This window comes from Triturus cristatus, chromosome 3_2 (assembly GCF_964204655.1).
Source record: "Triturus cristatus chromosome 3_2, aTriCri1.1, whole genome shotgun sequence".
Classification (NCBI taxonomy): Eukaryota; Metazoa; Chordata; class Amphibia; order Caudata; family Salamandridae; genus Triturus; species Triturus cristatus.
Window position 1 is genome coordinate 891003482 of NC_140584.1, and position 18748 is coordinate 891022229.

General features: G+C 45.0%; 1 pseudogene across 1 annotated transcript in view; it reads left to right on the plus strand.

The window, feature by feature from the left end:
• Window positions 1-18748, plus strand: part of LOC146858397 (transient receptor potential cation channel subfamily V member 1-like) — a 989609-nt pseudogene that overhangs the window by 891862 nt on the left and 78999 nt on the right. Inside the window, exons 12-14 of the transcript XR_014980020.1 lie at window positions 898-964; window positions 3350-3660; window positions 6376-6503. The product of XR_014980020.1 is annotated as a transient receptor potential cation channel subfamily V member 1-like (transcript). The remainder of the gene's footprint in view (window positions 1-897; window positions 965-3349; window positions 3661-6375; window positions 6504-18748) is intronic.

The window sequence follows — 18748 nt, forward strand, 5'->3', positions numbered from 1 at the left end:
CTTTGTCACTGTTTTCCATCTCCCTTTACCTCCTTCTTTCCCCCTTCAATGTTGTTCTCAGTCTTGTTTCGGATCAAAGTCTTCTGAGGAAAAACAAGGGCCGGTCTTCAAAATTAAGTGTTTTGGGTCCCATCTACAACCACTGGCTCAAATTAAGCATTTTCCTGGACTATGACTGATGAAGTGCGGGTCAAATATGCTGAATTCCCACAGAACTGTGCAATGCCTTTTTGCGGAATCATGGTATGCATACCTACAGCATTCCAGATGCCCTTCATACCAGTGTTTTTCTTCACAATACACTTCAAAATGAGTGCTCTAAAGTTGCTCCACATTTTAGGCTGAAGTGATAACTTCTCCCTCATGTGGTTCCCTGGCAGTAGATCTCAGACCTTGACTATTTCCTGATAAGCTACACAGAGCAGCCTGTAAACCAATCAACTTCTGCACGTGCAATTTATTGCTTTGTTTAGATCGATGGAAACAAATAAGCGGTGGCTGAAATACTTGGATTAATCTTAGACACTTTTATGTACTTGGGCAACATCGTAGTCAATTGCTTTTTCCAAACATGCCACATCAAACAGAACTAGCCATATGCAACCCAGCCTTGGTTCTGTACCAGAAGGGACACTCCAGCCCGAATTGCCCGCCTAGGTCCCTCTGACTGGGAGCACAAGCAACCGCCAGAGCAGGTTCAGCATAGCTGGGTCTCATAGGTGCAGCTTGAGTCCTATGGCGCTGTAAGCACGGGGCCCACGTTGACCCTTTTCTGTTTTGCTCCGCTAGCACTCTGAAATGTCCTTCTATGACAGCAAAGCCCCCTCTTTATTCAAGTGCAACATATGTACCAGAAAATATATTATTTTTTAACTCAATAGTCATTGTCTTTTTCAGACCATTTTGCGTGACATCCTACGCTTCCTGATGGTGTACGTCGTGTTTCTCTTCGGCTTTGCGGCAGGTGAGGATTGTCTTCAGACAACAGATTTAAAATGTTAATGCTTGCACTGTATAACCTGCTTCTGGGCATGCTACTGCTCCGTGTGTCCTGCAGTCTATCCAGTCAGCTACAGAATACATCAGCGAGAAAAACAGGGAGGAACACAGAAAGCGAGAATGAGAAAGGGGAGAGATGAATATGAAAAGGGAGTGGTAGACAGAAAAATACAGAGAGAGGATCTTCTTGGGAATATAAGGCGAGGAAGCGATACATTGGAAGCAGTGGGGCAAAGAGGGAAAGAAGGCAATGGAATAAGGGAGAATCGAAAAGCTAGAGAGAGAGAAAACAAAACAATAGTGTAATGGGTAAGCACAGAAAGGTAGGAGAAGAAATAAAGAGAGAAAGAGAGGGTGGAGGAGAAATAAAGGGAGAAAGTGAAAGAGGGGGAGAAGTAGAGAGAGAGGGATGAACAGAGGGATAGAAGGTGATAGCAAGATGGATAAAGGAAAGAAGAAAAGCTGGAAAAGAAAGACAAAGTACAGACAAAAGGGTTACAAGGTGAAATAAGGACATAAAGTGAAAGAGAGGAAGAGCAAGAGAGAAAGGAGAAGACAAAGAAAAAAAGATGGGAAGGGGTGTAAAAACAGAGAACACAAATGTTGGAAGGCAAGAGAAGGGTAGAGAGATAGGAAAGGGAGAGAGAAAGAGACACTGGAAGAGAGAGAGATCTGCATACTGCTAGATGAAATCAAAAAATCAGCAATAACATCAGCAGAGTACTTGTTAGAATGTGACATCTTCATTAAACCCAACACCTGTGAACCCACAACGCCTGTTAACCAATAAAGCATACATTAATTTACCTAAATTGAACTTAATTAAACTGAGACTAAGAGAAAGAAACACAATCAAACTGCCAACAAACGCATATCAAACATTCAAAAACATACAAATACTTACACGCTGCACAGATACATATGCTCCAGCGCACACACATTCAAACAGAATACATGGAAATGCAAACATGCTCTGGCCACAGCACCTCTCATGTCCACTTGTTAGTGACTGACACCCATAGCATAACTTCTCTTGTTTGGATTCTTGCCTACCTGATTACCTCCAAGAATCTTCTCAGGTCGCCAGGATCTTTCTGCTAAATAGTGTAGAGGGGAGGAAATATAATTATCAAAACACAATCACCGAAATTAGATTTCATTTGGAAAGGACCACTGACTCCGAATCTAAAATGTATAGGATTTTATTACAACCAGAAATAACTGAACATACAGACACCTCAATACAAGGTGTAAAAGATAAATGGGCACTAATACAAATGCAAGCCTATGTAGGATTCTCATCCGACTCTAAACTCACTGACTCCAAGAGCATCAAGAAAGCAATGGTTAAGCCAATATCCAAATTAGGAATCATTAGTCTAAAAGGAAAAAGAAAACATTAGTCTATCCCTACTCTAACTCTAAGGTGACATCCCTACTTAACATTTCCCTTCCCTGGCAAAAGAATAAAGGTGTCAGAAGTGAAGACTTCCTAAGAAGTGCATTCACTTAGTCAGAGCTCGATCTAAGATGCTCTCTCTAGCTTCCCATCTAAACCTCGACTGCTCAATCCACGGAGCACTGTCCCTAATACAAAACCCCAAAATCATAGAACACGCCCTTCGGCTTACCTCTTCAGCCAGGTCTTCTCCCAGTAGTTTTCCAGCAAAACTTGTATGGCATCCAATGACGGTTAGCTTGAACTTTGGTCCCAGGCACCTTCTCCGCTGAAAGTATCATCCTCACATTCCAACGTACTCCCCTGTTGGCTTCTCGTAGCATCCTAACTCCTTAAACAAAGACCTAGTCTCACTAACGAGCTAAATGTCCTTGCACCTGCAACAGAAACATGGGAACGGGAAACATTTCATTTCTCTAAGATTTTGCATCTCCCTGCAACCCAAAGCCTTTACTAAGGGAAATCATTTCCGGCCTACAACCTTTAGCTAACATAAGAAATAAACAGGCCTTTCTCTTCAAACGTATATGTGATCAGGCCTTTACACTGTTAAACACACTACTAAATCACACTCTAAGCATTAGTTCACTATTCTCATATACGCAAAGAAGCAACCTACACGTGTAACTTCAACATGGCACACGTTTAACGAACACATTGCATCACATGAAAACTAATCATTATGCATTTACTGAATACATTCACGATAGCTTGCAGCGTTACTCTTCATGAAAAGCATTATAACATTTCTAATCGCCTCTATGTTAAACAATTTCGACACTACACTTCTATGACACTTTTTAGCTTACATCGATTAATATGCGGGTGCTGACTAACGGTGAATATGATGCACCCCTACAACTTTCAGAATAACATGACGCTCTATCACAGCTCTAGTTACGTTGACTGGTGAGCCACCTGCAGAAGCGAATAACATGACCACTGCAGAGGGTGGTGAAGACTCCGAAGGCCGTGGCACCTACGGTGGTCTCTACATCGCCTCCTTGGAGCTCTTCAAGTTCACCATCGGCATGGGCGACCTGGAGTTCAACGAGAACCTGAAGTTCAAGCACTTCTTCATGTTCTTGCTCATCCTCTATGTGGTGTTGACCTACGTCCTGCTGCTGAACATGCTGATCGCCCTCATGAGCGAAACGGTCACCAAAATCTCCAGTGAGAGCGAGAGTATCTGGAAGCTTCAGGTGAGTTTTGCAGCAACAATCTTGCGTTGGAATAGCTTGGAAGTTGCCAAGAGAGCAGCTTTCTCATTTGAAGTCTCTCTAGGAGGATAGGTTAGGCTCTTTTTCTGTATCTATCACCAACATTACCTTTGGAGCCAATGGATTCTAGCAAACCTTTCAGCAAGTATTGAATGGAAGCGAGTGCCAATTGTGCATGTCTCAGCCTACTGCAGAGGTAGATTTATGTGTGGCTGTTGAGTAGTAGTGATGGGCTCCCTTAAGCCTTAATCCTTTGCAACATTTTTTGCCCGAATAACCAGTGACCCCTATGTTTTAATTTTCCAAGTTTTAGGTTTAACATATTTCTAGTCATAAATATAAATTTACAAAATATTTGTCTGAGGTTATATTTTATCGTTCTTAACAAAAACAACTGGAAAGAGTGCATGTCACTGAAATTACCAGAGGGGTGCAATAGGGAAGATACATTTCAGTGCCTAGCGAGCCTTGGCAAAGCCGATAGGTCTGGGCTTGGCAAAGTAGCCCGATGGCTATTTTTTATTAAAATTTTCATTGCAAAAATAAAAACGTGCTTGCATTAAAAAAAACATATTCCATAGTTTAAATGGAACAGTACAGTTGATTCCTAGCAAGCAGGTGTATAAACCTTTTTGTAGTTTTAATACACATCACGAAGGATCCTTTAGTCTTAGTGGTGTAACATCGATAATAATGGCATTACTATAAGCCATAGACATAGTTTAAATATATAAGGAGGACTATTAAATAGCAAAGACTAAAGAATAAAGAATGGAAAGAAAAATCATTGACAAGGTAAAGTATTGGCCCACCAGCGATGCCACTGAAGCAAGTACACTTATTTTTAGGCTGATCTGCATGTGTGATCCGCAAAAACGGTATTCGCTGTTCAAGAGATCCAAAGACGGAAGTATTCTCTTGTTACAGGTGGTTGGTTGTAGGGAACAGGGCTCCAAAGAAATTCACAAACTATTTATTGCTCAGGTATTGAAAATGCAGTGCTTGTGAGGTAGGGAGCTACGCCAGCCCGCTCCCCAATATGTGATCCAAGACCACAGAAATTATACAACAGAAATCCTCCAGCATGTGCCCACATGAAATACCATCAACACCAATCGAAAGTATCAGTTGACTTTTTCTATTATTCCTTTGTGATCTTTTGTTCAGTTGTATTCATCTTTAGCCAGTCCTATTTGACTGTCAATAGTCCCCACGGGCCGGCGTCACCGAAGCCGCTCCGTACACGGGACGCGCGCGCACTCGCTGCAATTCAGACAGCGAGAGACCTGGCGGACCGGTGAACTGATGAGATTTGGGCAAATATAACTGCATTTTCTGAGGCTATGGGTTATTGTTTTGTGGGGTAACATGCCGGAAAAATAATCAGATGTTACCTATAACTTTCCCAAAGGAATCAGGCAAAGGCTGAAATTGACTCCGTAACTGTGGATTTTTAAACTGAGAATATACTCACCCATTGAAAATGATCAACGGGAGATTGACTGTCTTAAAATAATAAAGATAAAAGGATTGGAATAAACTACCATGACAATAGCGGGACGGAAGTACAACTGACTATAAGGTTTGTCAGTCCCAGGATTAATATTCTCATTTTGGTTGTTTAGCAATTGGATATATTTCATGATAATATTTGTCTTTGACGCGGTGGGCTGGGCTCCTTATTTAATCTTTTTACAATAGGATTTTCTCGAGAGAACATATAGGTATTGCATTATACTTACTTATTATTTTACTACAGTATAAGAATAGGCACATTCATGCTATAGAATTTATGGTGGATACTATCATTATTCTCATTTTATTTGAGGCACATGAAGAGTAATACAAGGAAAAATACCTGTATTAAGGTATTGTCACCCTCAATACATTGTGCGAATCTAATATGTCATAGAAAAGGAGGCATAACTATCCTATGCACTAAGCGTTTGATTGGCACAGACGTTCGTTTAAAACATGAAAAAGAGACTCTCTTAAGATCATGAACCTGTTCTACATTTGCACTAGTCTGGCACGTACTTTACATTATGCGCATGGGTTTCCACTACTTGAACACCGCTGAGATTTTCAAACTTGGATGATGTTCAACAAAGAAGTCACGATATTGATATAGAAATGACACGCAAATATAATGTAATGCATTACAATAGAATGTGTTTTTCTGTACTTTTTTAGCCCTGAGCTAGTCGCAGAACATTTTCCATTGAGCGACGAAACACGTGTTGGCTTTTTGTGGCTAAAGATTATTACAACTGAACAAAAGATCGCAAATTAATAAAAGGAAATGACAACTGATACTTTTGATTGATGTTTATGTTATTACATGTGGGCGTGTGCTGGAGGATTTCTGGTGTACAATGAGGGAAGTAGACTCACCATTGCTGTGTGAATAACAGCTGAAGAGACCAATGGATAAAGACGGCTAACACAAAGCCTCTATGTTTATGTTTTTTATGTATGTATTTTTATCCATGAATTTTTTGAAGACATGAGGGTGGAGAGACAGATAAAGTTGTCAGTAGACAGACCTGAAAAGGCATGTTGAGAAGGCAGGAAACAAGAAATTACGGTGAGAGTTGAGAAGAAAAGCTTTGAGGAGGCATATAATCCAAGGTATTCTATCTGTTTAATTCCTACCTTCCTCAACCCGACTATTGTTAATCAGACTTTCTTTCTCAGAGAGCCATGACTATCCTCGACATCGAGAAGAACTTGCCGCAGTTCCTGCGGGACAGGATGAGGTCTGGGATTGATATCAAGGTGGGCGAGACTCCTGATGGGGAAATCGACGAAAGAAGATGTTATAGGTAAATAGAAAAGGCTATCCACGGAGATGGGCAGCAGTTTATTTTTACCACCCTACTGGTAAACCGATGCTCCATAGGATCCAAAAATGGACCAATAAAATATTTGACACTGAAGTGCTCAGTTACTTAAAATCAACACCTGCATTTTCAAGTTGCAAGCATTCTTTTAAGACCCTGTTCGTGGTAGGGCAGCGCTCCTTGAGTGGGCATAATTAGATATATCATTATTGTGAAAAAGTTTCCCAGCTGTAAATTTATTGCATGCACACACTTAACTAGTCTACATTAGCTCCAATCGCACATTCAGGGGCCGATTCCGATCCTGGAAAATCCGGGTACAAACCGTCGGTCGGAGCGTTTTCTCCGTCCGACTCGTACCCGGGAAAAAAACCCTACAAACTTGCAAGTACGATTCGGACGGAAACACCATTTCCGTACGAGTCGGAAAAAACACCGACCGACAGTAAAATACATCCGAATGTGATCCGGGACACCGCGGACGTGACGTCCGGACGGAGTTAGGCATGTTTTTACGTACCAGCAAGTACGATTCGTACCGACTGCAGTCCGGATGGGAAAATTTTTACGGCACCCAAAAAGTGCCGGAAAAGCTAAGTACGCGGCGATGCGAGCTGATCAGGGGGCCCGGTACGCGCCGTACCCCCCCCGTATGTTTGTGCCCTACCCCCACCCCCGTATGTATGGAGCGTACCCCCCAGCACCCCGTATGTATGGAGCGTACCCCCAGCACCCCGTATGTACGGAGCGTACCCCCAGCACCCTGTATGTATGGAGCGTACCCCCCAGCACCCCGTATGTACGGGGTGCTGGGGGTACGCTCCGTACCTACGGGGGTGGGGGTACGGCGTGAACATACGGGGGGCTGGGGGGGGTACGGCGCGTACCGGGCACCTGTTTGGACATCTCCATGGTTGCTATGGGAGTTCGCTCCGGGCGGTCTTTTTTCCATACAGTTGTACAATCGGACGGATGGGACGGATCGTACTTGCGCATTCAGACTTCAGTTTTCCCATTTGTACGTAAAAATGTCCGGGGACGTGTCGGAGACTTTTTCCGACCCGAGGATGTGTGGGGGAATTTTCCCAATGCGATTCGTATGGACTTTTTCCCATACGAATCGTACTTGCCAGTTTGTACGGGACTTGTACGATTCGGTCGGAAAAAAATCCAGATACGATTCGTACAGGGAAAATTTTTCCAGGATCGGAATCGGCCCCTCAGTTTTATTGAAAAAAAAATGTACATCAATATTTAGTTTCAGCATTTTGGTGCCAAATCGCCACTTGGGCAAAATATTGTATTTGTAATGTTTCAGTGAGGTATGCCTGCACAGAATTGCTTACATTATACCTGCACATTGACCGAATCAATTCTGGGGTGGTTTTTCACCTCTGTGCATGAGATTTTTAAAAATAAAGCTTAAGGTTTTTCTTTTTTTATGGCATACTTCATTGGATTTTGTATAGTAAGACAGTGAACATAATAGAACAAAACAATTTTAGGACCAAAGTCCAAGAAGAGGAACAAGATGTGCAACCCCATAATACTCCCCAATTCCCAACTCCACACTCCACACAAGTCTCCCACCCTCTCCCCTGATCGTGTTAGTGGTCACGTGAATAAGAAGCTCTTGTGTGTTTATGGGGGCAGCCCCTAGCTTCATACACCGGTTTCTCCATACTCATGCAGCGGTCTAACCCTTACCGCCACTCCTCCAGGGAAGGGGGATGATTGGCTTTCCGGTTTTGGGCGATGTCATACTTCGCCACCATGAGCCCACGTCAAAACAGTGTTAATTAATGGTGAGCCATCTAAGTCTGAGCGAATGTGTAGGAATACTAGCTTTGGGTCTAATAGTATTGTCCATCTCAGGACGAACCCAAACAGGAAAGGATCCGGCCCCTATCAGACACCTGAGCAAGTAGAAGATTGGTTTTCCCCCATCCTTGACAGCATACGCTGCCTGAAGTATACCCTATGTAGGTACTTCAGTTGTATTAGGAGAAGCCTGTTGTAGCTGCCAAGTGATGTGGGCCTCCCCGGCCTCCACCCACTTTTCGCCTGTAAGAGTGTCTACATACCACTCTCAGGCTGAAAGAAGAGCTCAAAGGGGTCTGTTGCGTGGTGCGTCAATGTACAGCAGAGTGTGTCGCTTTGTGGTTAGTCAATTCGTCCATAAGTAGTTTTGCATCCAAGGTCTCTTTGGTTCGATATATATGGCATCAGGGCATGCCTAAGTTGTAAATAACAATAAAATTGGTTATGGTGTAATGCGAGCTGTGTTTGTAGGGTCTTGTAAAATGTAAGTATCATGCCCTTTATTAGGTCTCTTAGAGTAGAGATACCAATGGCATCCCAGCCCAGAACTCCATCCATTGTAGCCACTTGTCTCACTGTATGCCCTTACCACAGTGGGGTTTGTTCTGTCAGTGTGTTGAGTCATCCCATACATTTCAGGGATGACTTCTACATCTGAATTACCACCTGAGATGCCAGTGGGAGTTTCAAGTGTAGTTCACCTCCACATACTAGATGTTGGACCGTAGCGCCTTGGAATGCCCATTTTTTTTGCCGCATAGGGAGGTTCTCTCTGGGTGTTGTACCACAATGCCATAAGGTTTTTCAACCACATGTACTCACACAAACTATGCATTTCTTTTAAGCACTTCCAGGGCTATGTATTGGTGCAACCCTGCAGCAATATCTTAATGCAGCATGAGAATACAATGAAATATAACAAGATATTTTCACAGTTTTAACATTTGTGTGGCATTTTGTTGTATTTCTCAAATGGACAAACATAAAACTCCTAACACAAATCAAGGAAATGTTGGCCTGAATTTATTGTCATTAATTATCTACAATTTATTTTTACATTTCCTATTACTGCCCAATTACTTCTAGACTCTCTTCATTATTGGGATATCCAGTTAGGGCACAGAATTCTATCTTACTGATTTTTTGGAATGAGTTAGACCCGCTGAAGCATACTCTTTAAAGGAAATATTTTTTATATTATATTTTTAAGGAGAGAATGATAGAGGTCATTGCTGTCTTCACACCCAAAAGAAAAAGGTGGAACCACTCCTATTTCCACCTAGGCAAGTGTGATGAATATCAGCCATTCCACTGCTGGAATCCATTCACACACTGATGACAGCACTCTTTAAACCCTCAACTGCTGGGCCTCCCCCTCCAAGGTGCCAAGTCCTTTTTAGGTCGAGCGTACAGCGCTTGCGCTGTCGCTAAACGACCTATTGTGTATGCTTTAGGAGTTGAACTTCACCCATTTCTTGCCTAGGATTTTTATTTGTCTGCGTTAGTGTCCTTTAAAAATACTTGCTTTCCAATGGGCAATCTGCTGTCGTTGTCCCTCCTTCTCATTTCCGGTTTTCTTCGTGCAGCACCGACTAAGTACAACATCATTACACTTTACGTGTATATGTCTTTGTACAGGGACTACTTTTCTTCCTCATGTGTTTCCCTGCCTCAGCGCCACTCATGCTTCACGTCCAGTGTGCTTCCCATTTGTAGAAACTTCAAAAGGACCAAACCACTCCCTTGTTAGACAGGCATATGCAAAGTCGATAACACAGAATTAACTTTCTCAACAGTGCAGCACAGGCTTATGGCCGCTTCTTTATTATTTTAATCTATTGGCTATCTCTTTAATGTTGTGGGCGTACCCGTGTGACATCCAGGTGATGTCACAATTGAAGATTGCTGCACCACTGCTGGCACAGGGGAGAGACGCCATGGTTCTGTTTTTTGACAAAGTAAAAGAGTTACTGAGGGCGGCGTTGGCCTTCGTGAGTATTTCGCTTCCGCTCCCTCCATGAATAAATAAAGAGTGTACCTGAGTAGTGGGGTTTAGCTGTGGAGATTACCTCACGCTCACTACAGGCTGCAGGGGCTTCTGTTGCACCACTGCACATGTTCGTAATCGTAACACTTTGCTTAATAGCAGCGAGTTGTCTTGCTTTTATAATGTGCTGCTTTGCCATCAAGTGAATTATTTTGCTCCGTTAATGTTCTACGAAACAAAATGAAACACGCAGGATCCAGTTTAGAGATTCCAATTCAGTCGTTGCAAATATGTTTCTGCTGTACCCGGATGTGGTGCTGTTTCAATTCCCAGCAGAAAACGAAAAGAAGTTGTACTGGTGAAATACTCAGGTCAGTTTACACCAATCTACACCATTAGATACAAATAGATATAACTTGCAGAGACTATGTCTCCGCGCTGGCAGAAATAAAACAAGCATTTGCAATGCAATAGGTCTCGCATTAGGGAAGTGTGAGCAGTTTGCATTGCTATTAATAATGTAATAGTATCTATTGGCATTCTAAATGATAATGGCCTGACTTTATGTGTTTGTTTTATAAACTATATTTATAGCAATGGCAAAATCTTTAAATTAGTAAAAAGCGAGAACTATTGCAGCTCTAATGCTTGTTTCTCCTGGCGCAGAAAGCGTGTATCATTGAGGCCATTGTTGTTTGGTGATTGGTGTTGGTTATAATGCGCCCAAAATGGATTTTCTGTTGAATTGCCTACAACCAACTTTTCTTTAGTAATGAGCTTGTCAGTAGCATAAACTCAACTTGCCACGTAGGGGGTAAAACAGGCTCTACTGAAGACCTATCGGTCCACGGCCTTCACCTCTGGAAGACACGGCTCTGCTTTTATATTTGTCTCATGCACACAGCTCTCAGAAGCCAGATGTGGGCACCGGAGCGCTATACCGAGCCTCTGCAGTCCATAGAATGTAGCCGCACTGCGCCTAGAAGGCCATGCGTACTGTTTGGTCTGTCAAGACGAGCCCAATTGTTGTGACTGAGTCCGCAGCTCTTTCTGTAATGCATGCCCCCAACCCCGCTTTCGTCACCAGCAGTGGTGACATGCGTGCACGTTCACAGGACACCCACGTGCACACGCCGCACCCTGGCTAAGCGCCGCGACCTGGGGGTGGAAAAAAGCCCTAGAACCTGAGAGACACCCACATTAGGAGCACGCTCAGCATCGCTCGTTGTTTTAATGTAAATGTGCTTGAAAGTCTATTTCACTCTGAGAATTGGCCAGTGGGTTCATGCACACGAAGCGGAGGTTTCAAGTTCTAAGCCAGAAAAAAGGTAGCTGAACACTCCCTGCTTCTAGGCAAACAGAAACGGAGATAAACGTGCAGAATAAAAAAAGAAGAAAGTGGTGTGTAAAAAAAGAGAAAATGAACGGAATGAGGGAATTACCAGATTTATATTTGTTTAGAGCTCAAAGAACCACACTGCGGCTTCAGAGCGCTTTGAGAATGGCGAGGGGCATCATTAAGTATGATTAAAAAAAGTGCGACTGAAAGACTCCAGAGAAGGGTCTGGCTTCAGAAGTGGAACTAAGATACCTTTATAAGAGGCGTGGCCTATATGATTTACTAAGGGTGTGGCCTAACACACTGCATCGTTGTCGGCTTAGTACATTTTGGAAAAGATACTTACTTCTCCGACACGATAACACAAAAGAACAGATTTCAAGGGGTTATATATAACGTTTTAATGAACATGGCTGTCGAAAGTCACGCAACAGATTTTAAAACCAGACATTACGAATATTGCAGTTATCAGCCGTCATTCCAGTGTTCGCACATGAAACTATCTGGCGACCTTTCCAGCTCGTGAAGAGACAGAGGGGGGGGGGGGAGGTGGAGACATTCAGGCTGGCAAATGGTGTTCGCGGCCGCTTTGATGTCCTCAGTGGCCGCGCGGCTCCAAAAATTGTGTGAGAGCGGGTGGGAAAGAGGGGGAGGAAAGGCTGCCATGCGAGAGAGAGGGAGGAGCGAGTGGGAGAGGGAGAGGAAAGGCTGCCATACTGAAGGGAAGACAGAGAGCACGTGCGGGAGGTAATGGGATTAAAAAACACGAGAATTTTGAGACGGGGGAGGTGCAGTCAGAAAGTAGAATGCGCGAAACAGTAAAAGGAGCGAGCAAGCACCATGATTTGAGAAAGAAATGAGAAAAGGGTAAACAAAGGAAATGTGATGAGAAAAAAAGTGGATTGAGACTGAAGTATTAAAGTGATAGATGAAAAACAGGGGGGGAAATGAGGTTGTTCTGAGGCTGAAGTGAGAACATTCCAAACTGATTTACATGAAGTATTTTCGGAGTTATCTGTGAGTGGCAAATGGCGTATACATTTCGCGGGCGCTTTGATGTTCGCAGTGGCCGCGCGGCTCACTGAGAACATCAAAGCGCCCGCGAAATGTAAGTGATCGCGATCACACTTCAAAGCGGCCGTGTGGCCCGCGAAAGTGAAAGCAAACGAGTGCTTTCAGGCCTCCAAATGGTGCGCGCGCCCGGACGGCGCACATGCACTGTATTTGGAGGCCTGAAAAGCCACTGTTTGCACTTCCAAAACTCGCTTACTATAAGTCTCGCCAGAGCAGCGCTAAAGCGCTGGCTCAGGCGAGACCTAAAAACATATACTGCTAGAGGATTCGGAGAAAACTAGTGCTAACTGGTCCCAAAGAATTTATGTTAGTATAGGCAGTGCGAGATGCGTATTCTTAATTGTAATGCTCCCTTTAGCGCGTTTGTGTAATGCGATTTTATCGTGCTACATGATTTTTACCATTTTACCTCATTTTACTTTTTAATAACCATTTTGCAGCCCTCTGCACTATGAGTGTTTTCATCAACTATTTCCGAACATCGAGCATTCGATTGTAAGAGATGTTCTTTAAAGGGATACTTACTTCCTATTAAACGTGGGCTATAATTCAACACATCATAAAAACAACAAAGTGCCTGAACTTTACTATTGAAACTATTTAAAATTACACTTTAAATTGCTGTTGTTAAGAAAGTATTTTAATTCCTGTAGAGAGCGGCTCGGTGCATCTTGCTTCGGGGAGAGCATCGGACTTTACAGAAGTTTATATTACAGGTACATTCCTTCATTCTCAGCTGCGCATGGCGTTTGCACCGCCCCTTCTTGCAAGCGGCCTTTATCATTTTTTAACTTTTTGAGCCTCTTCTCGTCCTATATTGTATATTTGAGAAACAAACTTCTTACTTTCCGTGATTAGTAAAATGAACAAACAAGGTCAGAAAACATAAGCCACTGGCGCTGTGCACGGCAAAAGCAGAAAGCCATATGTGTATGTATATATGTTATTGCATATCTGCAGTGGATATAAAAAGGGGTAAAAATAGACACCAAAATATATTATAAATCGATTTGTCTTTCAAACTGCGTAACACTGTTTGGTTATGTTGTAGACACACTCGTTTCTTTAGTCTGTAGATAAACAGGGTGGGACTGTGCTCCCTTTTAGTGCCTGGCTTGACATCTGGCCGTGTCACAAGGTGAGTAATTGTAGTCTATCACTGATATTTCCTGATTTCTCGTCAGTCCTCAGAGTTATAGTTCCTATTACTGTCTGACGTCATGTCAGGTTGAGTAAGTTGCCCGCTGACGGTGCCTTACTTTACGCCAGGTCGTGTTACAAGCTGTCATTGCTGTCTTAGGTAGTGCCTGAATTCTCATCCGCCTGTGAAGTTGTAGAGTCCCTGGTAGGGTCTGCCTACACGTCAGGCCATGCATGGAGGAACGGTCCCCGTTAGTGGGTTACTTCATGTCACGCTTTGTCACACAAACCGGTAAGTTGTGTCCATTGTTATTGCCCGGCTTCACTTCAGGTCGCGTCACTTGCAGTGTGGACATATGTTACTTGCCCATATTATTCACCCAAACTCGAGGTTAACAAAAAGAAGGTGATGCGGTGCTTTCAGCATTTCAGGGTGCTCTGTCCTCCTGGTGTTTGCAGCCCAGAGACCAAGGCTCTGCCCTCCCTTCATACAGGTCTGGGAGAAAGAAAGGTATGGTTGGTGGCCTCATCCCGAACACCTCTCCACTTGGTGAGGTGTTTTCCTTTTTATGTGTGCTGCAAAATGCAGCACACATAGAAAGAGGAATCAAGCATTTGCAATGAGCCAAGTCACGCAATTGTGAGATTTTGAGCTATTGGCATTGTAAATGACAATGCCTTTTATTTATGTGTTTCAAAACCCTGCAATAATAAAAGGCATTGTCATTACAATACCAATAGGTCAAAGTTTCTAAAGTGCGAGACCTATTGCATTGCAAATGCTTGTTTAGGTTTGGAATAGTTTGTGCTTAGGGCTCCATACTTTTTTTCCACATATAGTTTCAATTCCAATGTGCATCCTTTTTTCCAAATTCCTGGAGATTCTAAAGGTACCTATGTTTTGCGGATTCCCCTGGAGGGGACAGAGGCAAAAGGCAAAATAAAGTCACATTTTTATTTCGGTAGGAAAAATTGGAAAAAAGTGCTCCGTATAAAAGTGTCTGTTTTTTTCCTGAAAATGGCATCAACAAACGGTTAGCTGTGCTAAAAGTCACCATCCTTGAAGCATGAAAGAACCCGGCAGAGCAGAATGACAAAACTATTTTTTTACCACAGTTTTGGCATTTATCAAAGAGGTAGCCCATTAGTTCTGTTTTATTTGCTCCCAACCTACTTTCAGTTTCTGGTGGAAACCAGAGTGAAACCCATGGGTGATCCAAGGAAGCTTTAGATTTCTGTAACATAGAAAAAATTAGTCAGAAAGGGGTCACATTTGTAGCTCCCTCATGGTTTTCCCATAGAAACTAACATTTGAAATAATGAAGTATTGAAAATGAGTAGGAAAAAATGTCCATTTGTGAAAATGGTTTCATATGTAAATTTTTGTCACAATAGCCGATTTACAAAAGCAATATACCATTGCGTCCACTGGATCTTTTTGACTGTGGTGTTATATAGGGTTTGTGGGCTCTCAAAGAATCCAAGATACCCAAAGCCAATAAATGAGCTGCACCATAAAATGGTTTTTCATTGTGTACCAAGTATAGACTGATTCATATGGTGAAATATGTAGAGTGAGAAATGGATATCAGGAAACCTATATACTTATGAAATGAGCGCACGATTTAGAGTTTAGGAGCAGTGGTTATTTGTACAGCTCTGATTTTGTGGGTACCCTTATACCAGTGCTTAATATGAGCCGGTGGTTTCCAGTACTCAGCACCGGCACTTAATCATCAACACCAGCACTTTTCATGAGCACCAGTTAAGGACACATTCATTTATGGTAGGCACAGAGAGATTAAGTATCTTGCCCAGGATGTTGAGCTGACACTGGTTCCCTAGCTTTGAAGTTGACAGCTCTAGTCATTACGCCACATCCTCTCCCCGCTTTCACGGTTAGTGGTTGGTTCTGTTTTAGGCGGCGCTAACAGAAGAATTGGGCTGGTGCAAGCTGCCTCTGTCACTTATTTGTTCACAAATTAACCACTGCCGTACACGCATATGATTTTTTTTTTTTTTAACAACACTTTTTATTGATCAAGTAGGCAAGGGCTGCAGGCCCCTGACAAACCAGGGGAAACTGCCACATAGTAAATAGCAATAACACTTGACATTTTGTCGTATAGAGGAACAATGGAGAGCTATTCATACGGCATCCATCAAGAAAACCCTCCCCCCCCCTCCCTTCCCAACACCCAACCCCCCTCCCCCCGACCGCACCACCACCAGACACCACCAGAACCATCGCTATACAATTAGCATGCAGTACCACGCATGGCATTCAAGTAGGCCCCAAATCTCCATCCGCAGGGACCGGTGCAAGGAAAATGCCCTTATAATCAGCCAACCGCTTCCAAATCTTGAAGTGTTTCCGAGGGCACCCACGCGCCCTAAAGATCGGTAACTCCAGACCCATATTGAAATCCAGACCCCGTTTCCAAACATTGAGAGAGGGAGCCACCGGGGCCTTCCACGCACGAGCTAGATCCCGCTTGGCTGTCGTCAGGCCCAGAAGCAGCAAGTGGCGCTTATAAATATTGCCCCCAATATCAGCCATAACATGCAGCAACGCCAAGCGGGGGTCGACAGGGAGATCCCAGCCCAACACTTCGGATAAGCACCCCAACACTCTCCCCCAAAACCTATACACTGCAGGGCAGTGCCAGACCGTGTGCACCAAAGACCCCACCTCTCGTCCACACCTAAGGCAGTCCGGGGAGGCAATAAGACCCGCCCGCCACAGCCGCTGTCGCGTGTAATAGGTCCTGTGCAAATACCGAAATTGGACGAGACGCAGGCGGATCTCTATACAAGCCTCACGGGGGGAGGCCAGCGCCTCCCTCCAGTCCGTCTCGTCCAACGGCCCGACATCCGTCTCCCACCGTTCCCGCAGACCCTGCAGGGATGGGGCCCCATGAATCACCAAGGACCGATATATTTTAGAAACTTTCTTCTCCTGGAGATCCCCCATAAACACCTGAGCCTCAAGAGGACTGTATTCGGGAATGGATTGGAGACCCTCCAGTCTAGGGGCGAGGGCGTGGCGCAGCTGGAGGTATTTAAAGAACTGCGTCCGTGGCATGTGATACTCATGCTGTGAGACCTCAAAGGATTTCATCACACAGCCCTGGACAACCGATCCCAACGTAGAGACACCAATTCTGTCCCAGTCCCTGAATCTAGAGAGGGTCGCCAACTGAGGGAGGAGCCTGTTCTGCCACAACGGGGTCTTCCGGGTAAGCCTACCCCACCAGCCAATATGACGCAGAGCCCGGCTCCACACCCGAAACACCACTTGAGTGACCGGTGGCAGTGCCGCCCACAACGCAGTCGCGTAGAGTAGGGTATGCACTGTATGTGAGTCCATGAGGCGCCTCTCCACTGCATATGCCAGGTCCCCCCTATCTCCATACCACCATTCGTTGAGGACCAATAGATGGGAGGCGTAATAATAGGATAAAATATCGGAGGTAGCCAGTCCCCCATCATACACGGACAAAAAGCAAACCTTTAGCGACAACCTGGCCAAGCCCCCTTCCCACAGAAAGTGACTCAGCACCGCGTTGACCTTCCGAAACCAACTGAGAGGAATCTCATAGGGGTGGTTTTAGAGCTGGTAGAGAAGGCGAGGCAGCGCCACCATCTTAAAGATGGCAGAACGGCCACAAATGGTGAGAGGCATACGCGCCCAGAGCTTAACATCGCAACATACCTTCTCCCACACCGGCACCACATTGCGCTCCCAGGCGATCGTCGGTACGTCGGTCAAAAAGACCCCCAGATATTGGAGCCCTCCGGCCGCAATCCGCAGAGACGTCGTCCACTCCTCCTGCACGTCAAGACCGCCCAGCACCCACAGGGTGGATTTCCTCGGGTTCATGTATAGCCCGGACGCCTCTCCAAAGACCTGCATCATGCGAAGCAGCCGCGGTCCGGTTCTACGAGATCCGACAGGAAGAACAACACGTCGTCGGCATATAAGGCAATACGATCCGATAGGCCATGTTCCCACTCAAACCCCGTGTATTGCGCATCCATACGAACCCAAGCGGCCAGCGGCTCCATGGCCAGGGCAAATAGGTATGGCGACAGGGTGCAACCCTGCCGCATCCCCCGCTTCACCGGGAATCGCGCCGAGGCCGCCCCGGCCACCCGAACCGAGGCTGTAAGATCGGTATGCAAAAGTGTTAAATAGGATAAGAAGCGCGGCCCCAGATTCAGCCGTTGCAGCAAGGCAAAGAGATAGCGCCAACTCAGAGAGTCAAAAGCTCTATCTATGTCGGCCAACAGGAGAGCCGCCCGAGCCTCACGCCGCTGGACCGCAGCTATCGCCACACGTGCACGCCGGATGTTGTGGCGCGTTGCCCTATGGGGCATAAACCCGGCTTGGTCTGGGTGGACCAGGGTAGAAATATTGGGCAAGAGCCGGTTGGCCAGAGCCTTGTCCAGAATCTTCGCCTGCACATTCAGAAGGGAAATCGGTCGATAAGAGGCATGTTGTTCGGGAGGACGGCCCGGCTTGTGGAATACGACAATCTCCGCGTGGCGCCAATTGGCCGGCAAAACCCCCCGCTCACAAGCATCTTCCACCACCGCATGATAATGGGGCCCCAGTTGCAGAAAGTATTTGCTGAAGAACTCACTCGGGAACCCATTCGGGCCCGGGGCCTTCCCGACAGACAAGCTCCCCAGGGCCGTCCCCAGCTCATCCACCGTGAGCGGGCGGTCCAAGTCTGCGCGCGCCTCACCCGAAAGGGCTCTAGGGGGAAGATCATCAAGGAACCGATCCACAAGCTCCCTGGTTATGGTCTCCCGTTGTTTGTACAGCTCCGCATAATATGTCGCAAAGCTGTCCGCTAATGC